This window comes from Mus pahari, chromosome 5 (assembly GCF_900095145.1).
Source record: "Mus pahari chromosome 5, PAHARI_EIJ_v1.1, whole genome shotgun sequence".
Taxonomy (NCBI): domain Eukaryota; kingdom Metazoa; phylum Chordata; class Mammalia; order Rodentia; family Muridae; genus Mus; species Mus pahari.
In genome coordinates this window covers 39,806,110-39,813,138 of record NC_034594.1, presented here as the reverse complement: position 1 = coordinate 39,813,138, position 7,029 = coordinate 39,806,110, and the positions used below count along the sequence as shown (strand labels likewise).

At 39.5% G+C, this 7,029-nt stretch overlaps 1 long non-coding RNA gene across 1 annotated transcript in view; it reads left to right on the top strand.

Annotated features, from left to right (window-relative positions):
- The window catches only part of LOC115064012, a 21,458-nt gene extending 15,796 nt beyond the window's left edge, over positions 1-5,662 (top strand). Inside the window, exons 3-4 of the long non-coding RNA XR_003843850.1 lie at positions 677-755; positions 3,092-5,662. This is a non-coding gene — a long non-coding RNA (uncharacterized LOC115064012). The remainder of the gene's footprint in view (positions 1-676; positions 756-3,091) is intronic.
- Positions 5,663-7,029: the final 1,367 nt, after the last annotated feature.

Sequence of the window (7,029 nt, the reverse complement as noted above, 5' to 3'; positions counted from 1 at the left end):
ACAAAGTCCCTCCATTTTTTTTTATTTATTATATGTAAGTACACTGTAGCTGTCCTCAGACACTCCAGAAGAGGGCGTCAGATCTTGTTACAGATGGTTGTGAGCCACCATGTGGTTGCTGGGATTTGAACTCGGGACCTTTGGAAGAGCAGTCAGGTGCTCTTACCCACTGAGCCATCTCACCAGCCCCGAGAAAGGATATATTTTTAAAAAGGAAGAGGTTGGAAGACACTGGACATCAACCTCTGCCTTGTAAACACACACATGTACTCTACTACGGGAAAAAAAAGACAACAACAACAGACAGACAGACAGACAGACAGACAGGCAGACTTCATGAGAAATAGGCCAAGTTTTGTTCCTATCTAGGTTCTATCATTTTTTGAACTGTGTAACATTATCCAATTATACAATACAAATTTCAGATTTTTTCATTTTAAGGTAGAAACAATAATACCTTGCAAGTATGCTTTGAGGCTAACACAAGAAAGTGCTTTGGTAGCTCTGCCTGGAACACAGTGGGTATTCGGAGAAATACTGTGTTCTCCTGAAATGGGACTAACGTCCACCACTTTCTATTGCACAATAATGCACAAGATAAATAGTGATAAGCAATGAAGCCACAAAGCGGTAAATCAGTGATCAGACATAAATGGTGTGTTTTCCTGTCTAACAGTGATCTCCTGATGTACTGGAACTGTCAACAGAAAATTACATCAAATGCCAAGGAAACAGCATGAACTAAGCGTGACAAGGTAAGCCAAGCTGGAAAGCTCCCAGAAAACTGAGAGATGATCAGGAAGAACCCTGTGCGCATCCAGAAACTTAAGTACATGTTGCTCAGACAAACAAGGTACATTCAAAAAGACTGGGAACATTTTACCAGGGAAATGTGTTTGGGCTCCAAGATCTCAGGGCACTTTGGGTTCATGCCACATAAGCTGTTGCACAATTTTGGGGGGATGGTTTCCCACGACAATCCCAAATGCATGACATCACACAGCCTGCCTCTCAGGGCTGCCGCTGTCTATTATTTCCTAATTACGGCTGCAGACAACCTGCATGGTGATGACGATTGACGTCCACTGTGCATCTTTCTGAGCTGGAGCAAGGTGAGAGTGAACCTTAGCTCCAGCTCACAGGAGAAATGTGGTCACTGCTATCACTCACTGCACAGCAAATCCCATCGTCCTGGAATTACTGAAGAGGCACTCGCGATTAGAGAATCAGGCTGCATAAAACTGGAGTTCTGCTCATCCTGAGAAGCATCCTAGGAGGGCTTCCACTCAGCCACTTTCAGGATACAAATTAATGACAATGTAATTCTTACTGTTTCAGTTCACTTGGAGCATCGCAACACTGATCATCATAATGGTTCATTTTTCTAATCTCCAGAAGTGAACTGCCTTCGTTTATTATTTGAGGGTATGCAGGCTCATGCATGGACATGCACAGATGGGCAAGGGCCGCCATACATGTGAAGGTCAGAGGACAACTCATGGGAGTCAGTTCTGTCTCTCATGTGGGTTCGAGGGATTGGCAGCAAGAACCTTTAACCACTGAGTCATCTTGTCAGTCCATTGCTTGGGTTAGGTTTCTTATGGTTTCTCAGCTCTGGTCTGTATTCTTGCCAGCTTGAAACAGACTTGTAAAATGTTAACGATGATAACCATCCTTGAAGTAATGTTAATGAGTGAAAGGCAATTTGGCTACTCCCATTATCCTGAATCTGACTCAGCTCATTTTTCTCCTCTATATTGAAACATGAGAGTTCTCAACAATTGAACCAGAAACATAGGAAATGAATGAAATTGCACCAGATATGATCTTGATTTTACAGCATGGACAAGAGTCGCCTTCAAAGAATAACCTCTAGTTATTAAGTAATATAGAAGACACACTTTCTACCAAAGTCATTCTTATAAAGCAGACTTGCTACAAAGTTGCATTTTTTTGGCAAAAAAAAAATGCCTTTACCTTCTAACTTACCTACTTCAAAAAGTAAAGTTAAAATGCTCATCAGCTGGAGAGCAACTCAACAATTTCAGCATAATAAAGCAATATAATATTTAACCACAAAACAGAAAATGAAAATGGATGGCTTGAATAAGGTTGTTTCTGGAAGAGAGAATGGATGTGAACGTGTGAATGTGGTGTACATTTATACACTCTGAAACAGAAATAGAAATAATGTGCAGAATGTGGGCTTACTTTTCAAGAAAGAGAAAAAAATAAAATTTTGAGTTCATGTGTAGGAAAAATTTCTAGAAGAGTCTTTGAATATAATCTTTCATTACTTGGATTATTTACCTTTTTCTCTTACAATGTTTTCTAACCTAAAGACATCATGAACAACTTGAGTCTCCAATTCCCACCCCCCACCCCCCAAGTTAGGCAGCTAACCCTATTTCTGCACTTGTCAAGAGAGTAACTCCATTTCAATAGAATCCCAATGTACTTGCTTTCTGTCAAGGAACGTGTTGGTGAGGGCATGGACAAGAGGCTTGGTGGTAACATGAAGCATGAAAAGGGTGTCTAGTTCATATCTTGTCTAGGGTTCTCCCAAATCAGAAAGACCGTGTGGTGGTTGTTTGACTGTTTGGGAATAAGGGAAGGAGATAAACAGGCTCTCATTCACAGCAGTGTCCAGTGAATCAGAGTGGATCTCAGACTACATTTTAAAGGACAATATGCCTCACTCTAAAAAGAAAGAAGAGAGTGAACCAGGGCTTAAGGCTCAATAGAGCAGAAGAAATTGGGCTTCTGGGGTTGTTTTATACTTGAAAACAAGTCAAAGAAACTGTTGTGAATGAGTTCACAGATATGCTTTCAAGAATTAAAAAGCTAAGTGCCAGTCAGGATGGGTGGAGTTCCAGAGTGTGGCATGAACTTTGTTCCCTACCATTCATTCACCTAAGACAGCTCAAGCTACAGTCACAGAACAAGAACGAGAAAGCAATTTTGAATTTGCCCTTGAAGCTATCTCCTTATGCACAAAAACAAAAACAAAAAACAAACAAACAAAAAAACCCAGAAATGTCAGGGACAACCCTCTGCAAAGCATTTCACTCTGCCTGCTCTTCCTTTGCAGGGAAACAATCCTTCCTTCTACCAAGAGATGGGAACAGGCCTGTTTGATCAAGTCACACAGTCAGGTGACGGTACAGTGGAAACTGGCCTCTCTCTTTCCCATGCTCTTACTACTCTGGCCAGCTCTTTCCACAGAACCAACAACCTCCTGTTCTAAAGTCTTCAAGAGTTTCCAAAAATACAAGAATTGCTTATTTTTGAAGTGCTGCTATTAGACAATGGACCAGTGTTGTAGTTTATCAAAGGCTCTTGCCTACCAATCCTGCAAGGAAATATCTTACCACAAAGGAGCAGATCTTGAATGATGACTATAGAACAGCCCAACTGGCTGTCACTGGCCTCCTTTCTTTTCTCTGTCTTCATACACTGAGGATATTCCACCAGCTGTGACGTTAACAAGCCTCCGTTTATCTGAGTTGGCAGGTACGCTGTATGCATTTCCAGAAGCAACTCTAAACTTCAAGGCTGTACAAATCATGTCTGATTTTGTAACTTCGCAGAGTTTCCAGCTAATGCCAGTACTCTTTTTTTCTGAGTCAGTTCCATTATTTGGAAAGCAAACAGAAGAAATATTTTTTCAGTCCCCCAAATAACATTTCAAATGTGAATACTTAGAGAAAAAAAAGTCTCAAAGAACACCAGAAGAAACAGACTTTGACAATTAGCCTCTCAAGCAGAATAGGAAGGAAAAAAATGTTTTTCAAATAGAGGATTACGAGTTCTTTTATTTACACATGGAGGAAAGTAACTAAATATTGACACTGTTCTTTACTATAGTTAGGATTGCATACACAAGAGGCTGTTGACTCTAGATGTACCAGACAAAAGCAAACCTAAAACATTTCCTTTTCCACCAGTACAAGAAGAAATGATGGTATTATAAATAATAGTCAGTCTTCATCATGCTGAACTAGCAAAAAAGATACCAAGATTTTTCTGCTGTGAAAAGATGATCCCCAAGGTCCTCTTCATTTGCAGGCTTCACTTCTTTCTCTCACCTAGGGGCAGGGGAGTAGCAGTCCATCAAATGAGTTAATTGCAATGAATCATTGGTAATAGGACTTTTTACCTTGGGCAATTCTTTAATGTCTCACCATGTTAATGAAGTTCCTAGACTTAAACCAAAACCCAGATGGTTTAATTTGTAACGTCAGGACTAGGAGAGAGAGATTTTTGTCCTTATGGCAAGCAATTTATCTCAGAAGGCAAGACAGCATAAAACCTTCCTGATCTTTTCACAATGATTTTTAGAGACTCTATTGTATTGAAATTTATTGACTAATGATGGTAAAACTCTACAGGAAGGATAGAATCCCTAATAGACCCCATGGTGTTTAAGAAATGTACAATATTGCTTTTGGTAAGCTTTCCCAGAGCAATGTGTAAATTCCCTTCCCAAGGGGAAAAGCAGAATTATTAATTCAGAGGTTTCCATTCCTCACACGGTTTTTCCTTTTGCTCCATATCACACTTGACTTCCATATTCATTATTTTTCTATTGCTGTGATGAATGCTTTGACCAAAGCAACGCATAGAAGAAAGAGTTTATGGTTCCAGTGGCTTAGACTTCACAATGTCGGGGACAGAAGGGGGCAGGCATAGTGGCTGGGGCTGGAAGCTAAGAACTCACAACTCTAACTGTAAGCAGGAACAGAGAATGCACTGGAAATGTCCAGTGGCTTTTGAAGCTTCAGAGCCCACTCCAACAATACACTTCCACCACCAAGGTCACATCTTTTAGACCTACACAAGCAGTATCCCAACTGGGGACCAAATATTCAGATGCCCACGACATCTCATTCACACCACAACTTTCAAATTAGAATTTGGATAAGCAGTTAAATTGGTGCTAAATAAAGTTTTAGGGTCCAACTTGACAAACAGGCTTTTCTCAAAATAAGCACTGAAGATTTTTACTTTGTTTAATATACTTTCCACATGAGTAAATGCAAATTCTAGTCAGAGGAATTGTTATCACTATCTCAAATTTTAGGTTAGAAGTCTAATTATAGTAATAATTTGGAGGAGAAGAAATGTTCATTATTGTCCTCTAGCTTCCTAATTTCAACTTCAAAATAAAAAAAAGTGACCGTTTTGTTATTTGACAGTGGATCTACATTATTGCTTCTTGTCTAAGAAAAAGTATTATTTTAAACTTTTTTAATTAAACTGGAACCTCTCACCATAATGCTTTGATTATCTACTTTGATTATCTACCATGGTTTTCTTATGCTCAACAAATTATTCCTTCCAGGAGGGAGGAAAAAAAAAAACCGAAGGTCCATTTCCATGCCCTCCTCCCCAGCCTTTCCACTCCCCTATCTCTCCACATCCCCTCTCCACCAATAAGCAATTGCCACACCCATTTTACAGACAGGAAAAGGAAGCTCAAGGAAAAGGAAGTTCTGCATGGTATCCAAAGACATTCTGACTCTAAACTTAAATTGTTAGGAACGGTGAATTTTGTGTGAGGCCAGTACGTTCTGAAACATGGTTTCTTAGATCAGCCACTGCTCAGGGAAATTATCCAGTCTGAGGTCAAAGGGTGGGAACACACCTCTGTCTGTGAGTTCTTAAGGACCGGTTATTGTGCTGTTTCCAGCATGTAACACTATGTCTGAGATTGCATGCTTTCCATTAATCTCAGTTGGAACAGCTAACTATATAATTCAATAAACATGATTTGTAATTAAATAGTGTCTTTTCTTATTGCTCTAAAATAATATTTTGCCAGTTGTGCTATTCAGAAAACTCTCAGAGATGTTAATAGCTACATGATAAGAATGGGTTCTAGTGGTATTTTGCCAGTTGTGCTATTCAGAAAACTATCAGAGATGTTAATAGCTATATCATAAGAATGGGTTCTAGTGGTGAATTTGAGAAATATTATTTACTAAAGGCTTTTAAAGAGAATTTACAATCCATATTAGCTTGATAAAAGGTTCCAAGATCTCTTATGATAAAGAATCTTGTTTAATTTCATTAAACTATTTGCCCAAAGAAATCAACCTTTCCTTTGTAGAATTACTTTAACATTTCTCTATATGGCCATGTTGTATGAACTGCAGTTTTTAAAAAAAAAGTTCCCATTAAACTGGACTCGATGGTACACATACATAAACCCAACACTTAGGAGGCAAAGAGTCATGACAACCACAAATTCAAAACCAGCTGTGCTACATATGGAGACTTTGTCTCCAAACAAGACCTTTAAACTAAAAATCAAAAGAGTGGCAGAATACAGTTAGATGGTGGCGCACACCTTTAACCCCAACACTTGGGAGGCAGAGGCAGGTGGATCTCTGTGAGTTCAAGGTCAGCCTGGTCTACAAAGTGAGTTCCAGGACAGCCAGGGCTACACAGAGAAACCCTGTCTCAAAAACAAACAAATTTTAAAAATGGCAGAATAACATCAGAAGAAAGGAAAACAAAATTCTAGAAAAGGAACAATATTTTGAAAATATTAACAGACTAGAGTAGAAAAACAAAACAAAACAAAACAAATGCTGGCCAATTGTGGGCTATTTGATGGATTAATCCCAAAGGGCCAGAGAATCTAGGCTGTAATGTCTCACCAGGTGTGTGTCTGGGAAAGAGAGCTCCAAGATTGCTCCGGGTTTCACTAGGCAAGAAAGTCATAAAGGTCCAAAAGATTCTAAGAAAGAGAAGGTGTCAAGCGCCAGAGAAAAGAGATAGCAAGCTGAGAGCAAGGTTAGGAAGTACCATCTGTACTGGGGGCTGGGACTGAGGGCCACGGGTTCCATCCTAGGAGCATAAGTGAGTAAAACAGAAACTCTTGCCTCAGAGAGAGCTAAGGAGGCTAGCAAAAAAGAAACGAGGAGAGAAACCTATAACACTCATGTCCCTATACAACACAGTAGTACATTTTAATATAAACTATATTGCATTTTTCACACAGTACAGTTAGCAAGGGGCTGA